General features: G+C 41.6%; 1 protein-coding gene across 1 annotated transcript in view; it reads right to left on the reverse strand.

Annotated features, from left to right (window-relative positions):
* Positions 1–11510, reverse strand: part of LOC104617831 (transmembrane protein 132B-like) — a gene marked incomplete at its 3' end in the record, with an annotated part of 137824 nt that overhangs the window by 56247 nt on the left and 70067 nt on the right. The window lies entirely within an intron of this gene.

An 11510-nucleotide genomic window follows, 5' to 3' on the forward strand; every position in this document is an offset into this window, starting at 1 on the left:
TTCCAGCTCATTTCACCACCTCAAAATAAATTAAGAAAGCAGTGCTGTGCAGAGGAAGGAACAGGGACTATTCGTTTTACCTTAGGCCTGTCTTTGACATCATTTTTGTGCTGATGTGACTGTTCTGCTTAGGAGTCGGGTCAGACCATAGGCACATCTCTCTCCTTACTATGATCCCAAAGATCCCTGGGGGAGTCTAAGAGGAAGTATCAGGACCGGGCAAGCATGCAGCAACACACACCCCAAGCCCTCAGACAGCCCGCAGCAGCCTGCAGCGCAGGCAATTTCTGGAGGGAAGAAATGTAGTATTACTGAATGGATTATTCTTCTGTAAAGATATCCGTTCCCTTTCCAAACCCACGTAAACTTTTATCATCTACAAAATCCTCTGGCAAGGACTTCCACAGGTTACGCAGCTGGTGAAGCAGTACCTCCTTTCGTTTTGAATCTGCCACCTGCCAGTTTCAACTGATGTCACCAATTCTTTTTTGGAAAAGATAGTAATTTCCCTATTCACCTGACGCAATGTTAATTTCTTCAGACCTGACTCATTCTCACTGAGATAGGCATCTTCATACCAGGGGATATATTCCCTTTCCTGCAGAACACAGATGTTGCCTTCCTAGCTGCTAATTTTTATCTTTTCTCGTAATTGAAATTACCTTCTGCATCCTTAGTTTTATAACTAAGTGACCCTTATGTTGATGGTAATGCAGTTTATAGAAGTCCAGTTGAAGAAAATAGGTAAATTTAAGTAATAAATATTAGAAAGATCTCCATTAAAGTCAATTGAAATTATGATATTTGGAAATTAAATGGTTAAAAATTATAATTTCTTTCCAATTTAGAAAGCACTCCAAAGTCTGTTCTTTCTGTGGCTGCAAAAGACAGGGTATCATGTTATTTTTTCGACATGGGAGCATTTCATGCAGTCAACCTGACAATTTCAGCTAATTCAGGTCACTGGACCTCATGTAAGGACTGGAGAACTAAATGGCTCTTGCATCTAAGGAAAGAGAGTAGCTTTGGTTTTACTTACCAAAGTGTAAAGTAAATCTATCAGTAAGTGTGCATTTGGGTCCACCAGCCACCCTTCCAAACAGTCAAGCTTGTGCTGATCTTGGTGAGGACCTGTATGAATACTGCCACCATTATCTCCTGCAGAAGAAGATTTTCTACCTGTTCAAAGTGTAAAGTCTTTAATTTTTGCAATTGTGAAGATGAGATACTAGCGTACAAAGCAAGGCTGACAGTGCTGACTTGACAAACAAGCAATGTGTCTTGCAAAGAACTGGAGGATCCAAAAGGAGAGATACCTGTTACTAGAATAAGCTAATATATTCTAAAAGAGGCAGGTATCTCCAGTCCCATACTGCAGCAGCAAAATCCTGGAGTAACAATGACTGCCAAATATTATGAAACCTGTAACCACAGCATGACTGAATAAACCTTCAACAAAGTGTTAGAAGAAAGGAATTCTGGTGCTCAGCACAATGTAATTTTAGAGGGAAGTGGATGTTCTTTTGTGATATAACATAAATGAATATACATGAATTAAACCTCCTTAACAGCTTCTCAACAATAATGTGTATTAAATGCTCACAGAAATTCCTCCAGGCAGCAGTGATTAAATAAATGTAAAATGCTTTCATAAGAAAAGGGCACGATCCTGTATCAGGAAAGAAAGGTTTGACTTCCTTTTAACTCCAGCTTCAAAGCACCTGCATTCAGTGCAGTAACATACACAGGACAGGTCAGCCTCAGCATCCAGCCCCAAAAAGGAGTCTAAGGAGCAACTCGCAGCTCATCAAAGATCAAAAGCAGTGCTCTTTCAGGGAAGGAGAGGTACTATCAAGCCAGCACAGGGTAGATAGGACTTGCTGGGAAGAGGACATGAGGATAAGAACTCTTAGAAAAGAGCCAACTTCATTAGTTCCTTGTGTTGGTCATCCACTATTACACTGTCTTGGTGAATGGAGATAGTATCCTCCCTTCACCCCAGAGCGAATGGCTGCCTGAGCCCAGCTGCAGCAGTCAGGTGCAGGGGAAGGCAAGAATGAATCATGCACGCCAGTGTTTTAGCTGGGGAGGTCTATATGTTAATGATTGGTTTAACAATTATTTATGCACAAACAATCTCCCACATTTTCTCTGCAGAAAAAATACAGCAAACTCGCCAGAAGCTTTCAATTGACTCATTCCCCTGCATCCCATATCCGTATGAATGCGACAAGGTTGCACACCAAGTCATAGGCAATTGATCCATGCCTTGGAGCCAGTAAAACACAAAGCAGCTGTCTGGTTTTCTGCTGGGATGCAAAAAATTCTTCCTCTGAGAAATATCACATCATATGAACCCTCACCTTGACTAAAGCTCCCTTACCAAGTCAGCAGCCAAGAACAATGTAGTCAGGAGGTTCGCAAGAGGTTGGCAGCTATTCAATCAAAGAAAGGCCTGTTTAGTGAGTTTATATTATTTAAACCTCGCTACTGATTTCACTTAAACATGAAATACAAAGCAAACACTGGGGATGTGAGTCTGGGCAAAGCCAGAAGAATGTTTGCACATGTTTAAAAATATATCTACAAAACTACTGAGTTTTAAATAGAGCTGCTAACAGTAATGGGATGTTCAGTGGCTGAAATGCCTTTAACAAAATAATTATAACCATACCTCTAAACTTGAGCATGTCACATGACAGGAGATGCCGTCTCTGTGAGAGAGAACCAGTCACCATCCTCTACGACACAGGAATGACTGTGACAGAGCACTGGGAATCATGTTGGCAGGGCCAGCTGCCTGCCTCCAGCCTGGTCCAAGAGCTGGCACTCCCAAGGCAGATGAATAAAAACAAAAACAGGTTGCAGAGGATTGCCAGTTGGTAGTAGACTGTGAGAAGTGAGGATACTCCAAACAGTCCTCAGGGCAACAGAAAGGCATCTAACATGGTGTAACTTGTGTTTTCTGCTATGCATCACAGCACATAAATGATGCCACTTAAAGACAGAACTAAATTCAAATTTGGAGAATTAGTCCAGTCTGTCAAAGCTTTGGTCAGCCTTTCCAACAGCTCTTACTTTGAGCAACAGCACTTCTTCATTTTAAGCCAGAACAAAACCCCAGTTTCTTTGCAAAGCTTCTGAAAAGTTCAAGTTGTGATGACTGCAATTCAGTCCCTGCTGATATTCGTCAGTGGCAAGCTGTAATTTCTGTTTTCCTAGCAAACCTACACCTTTCCTCTTCCCATTTGCCTGCTTTGTCACCTCCTTGCATTCTGCCTCACACCATATTCACAAAAGCCTAGCAGTAGGGATTATTTTTTTTTGTTTCTACAGCACCTCTCATTTACAATTCCTCACCTCTCCAAGGGTTTGAAGCACTATCTGCTGTAAATACTAATTCCAACAATACTTTTTTTCTTTTTACCATCATAGTTCTCTTTCTCCTTTGTGACTTCTTTTCCTGTTTATTTTCCTTTCCAGCTTCTTAAATTTAATCTAATTCTTAGCTGTAATACATTTTTAAGAAAAAATTCTGTATATTCTTTTAGTTGAAATCAGTCTTCTGCACTACAAACAGTAATTATTTTCATGCAGCCACACACAAACACATTTCTTGTCACTAAGTGCCTGACAGCATTTCAAATATTGGGAAAAGTTTCTGCATCTAATAAAATGGAACAAACAGGCCACAGTTAATTTTATACAACTTATCTTTACAAATTATATAAAAGAATCCCACCCCACATCTACAGCAAGGAAATTTGTCTGCAACATATTTAAATTAAATGCCCAGTAGAATTTACTAGTTGGAAACTAGCGGAAGATTTACTGAAAGCAGTTAATGGTCAGCTAGACTGAGTGGCAAGTTTTAATTGAGACTTACTAGAATTGGAGACTCGGGAAACAGAAGCCTGCAGATAATTCAGAAACAATTTTAACTGCAGAGCTCAAAGTTATGACTGGCACACATCACAAGTTGTCAAGGGCTGGTATCACTGCAGTCATGGCCAAACTGTCCTTCCTGATAGCATCAGTCCGCAAGAGCTTCACCTTCACTCTGCTCCAAGCAACAGTGATAATTTCAGCATTAAAAATGGGAATCCTCCTAACACCTCTTTGCTAGAAGGAAAGGTAAAACCTCTCCGACTTTTAGGACAGTCAAGAAAATTAACTTTTCTGTTCCCCTCAGGACAGAGAGAAGCAAACTGGCAGAGTCAAAGACAAAGGCAAGGCACGTGACTAGATTTTCCCCATCTCTGCCATCAGGGTATGCTGAGCCCTAAAACAGTTGAAAACAGAAATCAATGCCTAAATGTGCTCTGAGAATTGCACCAACTCCCACCCCAGCCCCAAACACTAGTTGGCTGCTCTAAATCAACATGGTGGCAGGGGCTGGCATGCTACAGGCCTGAAAATAGAGGAGATCTAGCAGGCTTCACTGCCTCCCTCCTTTGTCACTACTCACTCTCATGCTGCTTCAGCACTGCACAGTGCCTTCTCCCATTGCCTTTGCCTCTCGCAGGATTTTGGCCTGCATAAATATAAATAGCTTTAGATACACATAATACTCCCATTTCTTTAAAAAAGCCATTCTGCTACAGTCACTCCTGTGCTGAGGAAAATCATCCCAGGACTCCTTGCAATGCAAAAGCAAAGGGCAAGCACAAGCACAGAGCACCAGCCCAGCGCCCTGCGCGCCGCCTCGCAGCCAGCCCCGAGCACAGTGCTTCCAGGAGGGCCCTCTTCCCGCGGCAGCTGCATGCAGCAATTCCCTGCCCTCCGTCAGGAAAGCCAGAAAGCTGTATCTTTAGCAAAGAATAAATTTACAGGTAAGCAGAGGTAAAAACAGATAACCACTCTATGACAGTGCTCCCTTCTGGGATTCCTTCTCCATCCTCATTACAGGACTAAACTGCTTTCTCTTGCATCTGCTGCCACTTGTCTCTGGTTTCAAACAAAAACCACATTTGAGGCCCCCTCTCAGCAAAGCACAGGGACAGAGCAGGGGTCTTTACAGGTTCAATTCCACCACCCCCAAGTGCCAGGGAAATAAATACATGGTATTTCAGAGGGGTAGGACATAAATTCTGGCTTGGTTTAGACCCTGTGGGCAGTAAAGTGCTCTGCCCATTAAAATATAAATTATCATCTGAGTATAGCTGATGAGAGGCTGGGACTAATAGGAAGCGGTGCTAAATCAGAATTATAGGAATGCTCTTTCCAGTCTGACTGTGGGAATTTACTCTCCCACCTAGTGTGCCTCAAGACGGCAGACAAAAATTAAGGCTAGCTTGTATAGGAGCTCAGAAGTAAATTGTTACCTTCCCCAAATACATCCTTATCAATAAAGCATCTTCTTAATCCTATCAGCTATGATTGCAGAACGCCTGTCACCCCCAATCTTCCAGGTCTTTATGCAAAGAAGAAATTTATATCACAATCATCCTCTGAAGTAGGTAGCAGCAGCATTAATAGTAATATTAGGTCTACCAGGAATTTGAGCCTGGCACTCATTACCAGGGCTGGGCTTTCAAAAATGTCACTCTCCATGGTGGCTAGGAATTTCCTTTGAAAAATCTGAACCTACAATACAACTGTGCTTAGTCTCCTTGGAAAACCTGTTCCTGTGGAGCATACAGGATGCTCTCTCAAAGATTCCGTCCCCAGGTGCCCACAGACAACTGCTTCTCCACAGCTGGGAGGGTGCAGATTGTTTTCCCCTCCATCATTAAGTACCATCCAGAGAAAGATCAGGGTGAGGCACCAGCAGCAGGTCTGCACCACCACAAGTTTCATTACTTTAAAGCACAGTGATTGCATGCTAGAAAGCATGCTGGAAGACAGCAAGGGCTATCACCCCACCTCATTGCTTCATCTCCTTCTCAAAGTTGCGAACTGAAACCAAGGTCTAATGCCTCCCAAGTAGCAGCTTTCTATTAGGTGTTTTAATGTAAAGCAAAATTCTACAGTTGTTTTTACAGCAAGGGCTATAACATTGACATAACTTGAACTAATAGCACAATTACCATTGCAGTATGTGGAGGGGACTTTCACACAAACATCTGCTTGGGTTCCTGGCTTTACCCTGCTGAGGACAGGCATTATTAAGTCAACTTGGGAGATTTTTCTCACATTTATGTCAATTAGTACCTGTCAGCCTAGCAAGCGTGGCTTCAGTTCTTGTCATGCCAGCCCTTTATCTCAGGGAATGTCTGTTACTCCGTAAAGATGGAGAATTGAGGCAAAATGGAGTAATTTAGTGATGTACCCAGTACAGCACTGAAGTCCACAACAGATCCAGGAATTTAATCCAGATCATTTCAACCTTTCCCTATAGTTTTAACCCAGACCAATTTTTAATTCTTCTTCTGGGAATTAGGAAGAAGGAATCATGACAAGTTTAAAGCGCTTGGAAAGATCAAAACTGCCAGCTTATTTATGATCTACAGATAAATCGATATATTCAGACAAAGTTTCTGTTTGCCAGTAATATTTTCTTTGACTCCTGAATTTACTCTTTTCTCCAGATGCTCGTTTCCTAAGCAATACTAACTCACATCTCTTATTTATGGTCCATCTATGCTATTCTTTGCTCTCCATTCCACAACAGGGCTAAAAGATGCAATTGAGATACAGCTCCTAGAGAATGGCTGTTCACTAGCTCACGTCTAGAAAGTGTTGCTAGTGTCACAAAGAAAGATTGCACTCCACTTCCATTTCTATAGTCTGTAACGTGTGCTTCCGGATGTATGTCCCTGGGCGTTACTGAGAAAACAGGATTCTTGACAGAGATATCTATTTTTTAAATGATGATTGAAAGCCAAAATAAATGGAATGTCAATGTTTAGGAATAGACAATAGCTATGGGTTCACAGCACCCATAGCTGCTCTGAACAACTGTGGAGGAATCCTTTTAATTCTAGGTTTGGCTTCTTGCACTACTTGCGCTACATAACAAAAGTTACTTAAACTCTGCTGAAGACCTACAGAGAGCAGAACAGCCACAAGCTAAAGCAGATGACAATGGCTTCCTGTTTTTCCCTCCCCAACACAGTGATGTCCTATTGTCCATTATAAGCAAAGTGGAAAATCAGTCCTATGTTGAAGCGGCAGGCCTTTGTGACATGCAACACAATTGAACTGTGTTTCCACGCTATCTGAACTAAACAGGGATGGAATTGTTATACAAGTCCCAAGGTGCCCGCTGATGTGAGATGCAGTTTTTATTTATTGGGGAAGACACTTGCATACTCTGGGAAAAAGTTATTTGCTGGCCTTAAATCATCCGTGCAGGAACAACTAAAGAAAGCCTGCAAATATATCAAGAAGGGATTTAGGACTGAATATGGAAAGACAGGACTGAATACACTGAAAGAATATGAGTGAAGATAGGTTTAAGAGCCAGGGGTGCAGAAAGCAACATATTTTAGAATGGAAGAGCAATCTGGCCTCCAGCGCTCCTATGAGCACAGCACAAACATACTTCTCACCTTCAGAGCAGGCCACGCACCATCCAGAAGGATCACACAGTCTTGCAGGCTGGATGCTGGATTGGAGTGGGATTTTCAGAGACCCTAACAGCTACTGAAGGACCCAGTTCAAGTTCAAGCTAGTAAGAGTTTCCTATCTCAGAAATCCTCCCTTTTTGGCATGTTTTGTACATGGGTTTGGGACACGAGTCTTATTTCCTTGGACCTGCAGCTCAAGACATATCCTGAAAACAGAGTGGGGGCCAAAGGGGCAGTCAGTACAGTTCCCCTGCCTCTGTATGCACCAGAGGATTTGGAGAGCAGGCCCTGTCCCTTCTCAAAAAGGGACAACCATGAGAGCCATCCAAGGGATTCTTCATTGCAGCAACCAAACCAAAACTACCATCTTGTTCGTTTCACAATGCCCCAAAACAAAAAACATTTTGAAACAGAAAGTCTTGGTGTGATTTCCTCAGCCCCCGTGCAACGCTGTCCCGAGAGCTTCACCAGCCCCTGTGCGGGCTGTTCAGCATGTCTTGTAACGCAGCCAGCCCCAACGCCCAAGCTGAGGAACGGCTGTGTCTGACACGTGGTCTCATGGTGCCACACAGCCGTGTTTGCCTACTGCATTATGCAAACCATGCCAGCCACACCAAAATAATAGGAATGGTAAATGTTACTAAATTCCAGAGACTATAAAGTATGTCCATTCCAGACATCATTTTCTTGTCATTAATTCATACTCGACACTTCATAAACTTTTATTGTAAAGAATGCATTTGGAATTTAAAGAAATTCTGAAATTCAGCAATATCCAATGATCATGCTCAGTGTGTACTCTACATGAGAGAGAGATTGTTGTGTCTGTTTGCTGTTATGAAGTGGTAACCCATATGTTCCTCACATTAGGAAGGTATTTAATGTATGCCCTTGGCAAATAACAGATTATGGAAGATCTTAAACAAACAGAACCACCACCCAAAGATGAGACGTATTGCTGTTAAAATAAAAAAAAAAAGTTTTCTTAAAAAAAAGAAAAAGGCTTAGCTATTTGCAGTAAATTAAAAAGATATCTATCAAATCTCACTTATGGTAATATAAAACTATTCCTGAACTTTAATTATTATGATGAACTGGTCTCCTGTGGCTTGTTCATTTCATGCAGCTAAAAAAAAAAAATGTTAACAGTCTTCTAATTATATCAGTTTTCTGTGTTAAAAAAAAAAAAAGGCTTGCATTTATTACCCTTTTTAGGGAAGTTATGGATCAGCTTGCTGTTCACTTAATGCTTATAATTTACATATCTGAAATACTAATAAGTGTGGTGTTATTAGATCATATTCCCTTTCACTTCCAACCCAAGAAAATGGTCCATTTTATTTAGCTGCCACAATTAAATTAATTTATTTTCCTATGGCATGGTTTTTGATAAGGGCTTTTATCAGAAGTTTGACTATATTAAGCTTAATACAACATCTCTCATTAAAATAAAATGCAAAAAGAAAATATGTTTCATTAAAATCAAACAATAGCTTTGCCCCTCACCCAACCCCATTTTGGCTTCATTAGCATATTTAATGGAGGAGATAATTGTGGCTTTCACTTGAACAAGAGCCACAATCTGAAGTTCTGCATTTGTTTAAAATTCAATAGATTCTTTAAGTATCACATGCTGAGCAGCAGTGCTGCATCTAGAGATAGCCAAAGCACAAATGGCAAAGCAGCTAGATTTGGCACATTTTGGATTTGTTTGACGTTGATTTTCTGTGGCGCTTACAGCACAGTACCCAAGAATTTGCTCTTCACTCCCTAGAGCATTTATAATATATTCCTATGGTATCAATTAAAAGATATCCTATAGTTCCCTGTGGTCCACTCCTAGAAGACATAGAAGTGTCTGTTTGAAATGGAACCGACCTACATCCTTGAAAATCAACCTCTAAATAGGCTTTACTGGGAGGGCTAGTTCTTGTTCCCAGCAAAAGCAATCTCTGGTGATCTTTGGGACCGTTACTGGTTAGGCCTCCAAGACAAATAGGAAAATACAAATAATTTTTCAAAAGACAAAAAAACTACCTGAAAAACCTCAACTTTCAAAATCAGGTAAGAGGGATGTTTTAGAGAGAGACTGAGGTTTTGACTTCTTGACATTTCATCCGATTTCAACTCCGACTTCTAGTCCATTTCATCCAGGTAGGGTGCAGCATCCGCTAAGCTGCCTGCCTGTCCAACGGCTCCGTGCCTTTGAAGCCCCCTTACCACTTCATGTGAGCAGGGATAGGAGACTAACCCCAGGGGTCCAACAGATACTGACACTCGCCAAAGAAAAGAACACTTTCTGATTTTGGCTTGATGCTGGATAGGAAAGGAAAAGGAGCTTAACAAAGATCTTGGGGTTGATTCTGAGCCATACAGAGAACCTTTCACACTGCCAAAATAGCGGAAAAGAGTCTCAGTGTAGGTGAAATTTGGGCCTCTAATAGACAAGTAGAAACTGCTTAAGAATCCGGTATTACACCCTCCTGGTAGGTAGCAGACAGGCTCAGGAAATAAAATGTGCAGTGATCAATGTTGTGTACACATCCCATCCATCATTGCCTGAATGGATCCAGAGAGTGATTTTATCCTAATAACACAATGTCAGTTAGGATCCTTCTTTTGTTCTTCTGGCACCTAGTCAATTCTTCTTCTGAAGAAGTTTCTCAAGAATTTTCTGAGTTGAAACTTTTGCCTAACCAGCTGTATTGCTATCTGATATCCTCTTTAAACAGATTTCTGCTCACAGTTGAACAGACATTAGCTGCCGTAACAAAGCAGCAGCCCATATGCAAAGTTTGCTTGTTTGCACCGTAGTGTCCTTTGCTTCAACTCAAAGCCAAAATGCCCATATGGCTCCTGGAAAAAAAAAAAAGGGGGGGGGGGGGGGGAAACACGGGGAAGTAGAGTAAAATGTTGGGTTGTTTCTGCTGGAAAGAAAGAGGGATTGCCAATACAGAAAGTGGATTAACAACCTCAGCAGCATAAAGTTTGTCATTCTGCAGCTAGGAACTGAACAGACAGCACAACAATTTCTTCTAATTCTTTCTTCTTCCAATCCCCTCTCTGGGCCCAACCTCCTACAAAGAGGGACCTCTGAGACCTGCTGGGATCACAGAGCACATGTTGCAGATCTGAGCAGCCCACATACATCTAATAAAGGCAAAATGGCACACTGAGTTCATGACACTATTTATATAAGGCAAAATTTTTCATCAAGCTGTTACCAAAGAGTACACTTCATAAGCTGCTCATATATCACATTTGGAGGAGCTAAATACAGAGGCTTGTCTTCAGCGCCAAGATGAGTTTTAGGGGAGAACTCAGGTTTAAAGCCAAACCAGAGCTAGGGTTTGAATTTTTATTCAAACAGCTGGTAAGCTATACTCTTAAATTTCTAGCCCAAAATAACAACAACAACAACAACAACAAACCACCACCACCACCCCAAAACTTTCAAAATACAAGTCCCCAGATCTCTGGGTGTTTCTGATTTTAGGGCTGGCCCAGAAATAGTACCTTTTTAAACTGCAGACCTCAGAGTCCCAGCATCAGGAATACTTAAATCAGAACTTAAAATTATTGTGTTTGTTTCAGATCTGCATTTGGGCAGGAGAGTAGCAGCAGCAGCAGCAACAGCAACACAAATGATTGCACAGAGGAAGCAAACTGCCAGCCCCTGTGGAGAGTACCTAGAGCATATGTTCAGTACAGCATGCAAACATCTTTGATTGTACCAGGCAGATCAACAATGCTCTGGCTACACGTCTTTAACAGTGGGAAGCAGGAGATTGTAGCATGAGGCTTCTCTAACTCTGCTGCTGCTGTCTGAGTTTATTATATTTATACATTTTATGGATCACCACTTCTGCAACTCTGAAAGTACAGCGTGCCAGTCACAAGAACAGGAAATAGGTGAGGCATACAGCAGGGTCCTGGTGACAAACAGGCTGGTTTAACCGCTTCTGCTGCAGTTTTCTTTAGACTTGTCTGAATGCTCTT

This window comes from Phaethon lepturus, unplaced genomic scaffold (genome assembly GCF_000687285.1).
Source record: "Phaethon lepturus isolate BGI_N335 unplaced genomic scaffold, ASM68728v1 scaffold11583, whole genome shotgun sequence".
Taxonomy (NCBI): domain Eukaryota; kingdom Metazoa; phylum Chordata; class Aves; order Phaethontiformes; family Phaethontidae; genus Phaethon; species Phaethon lepturus.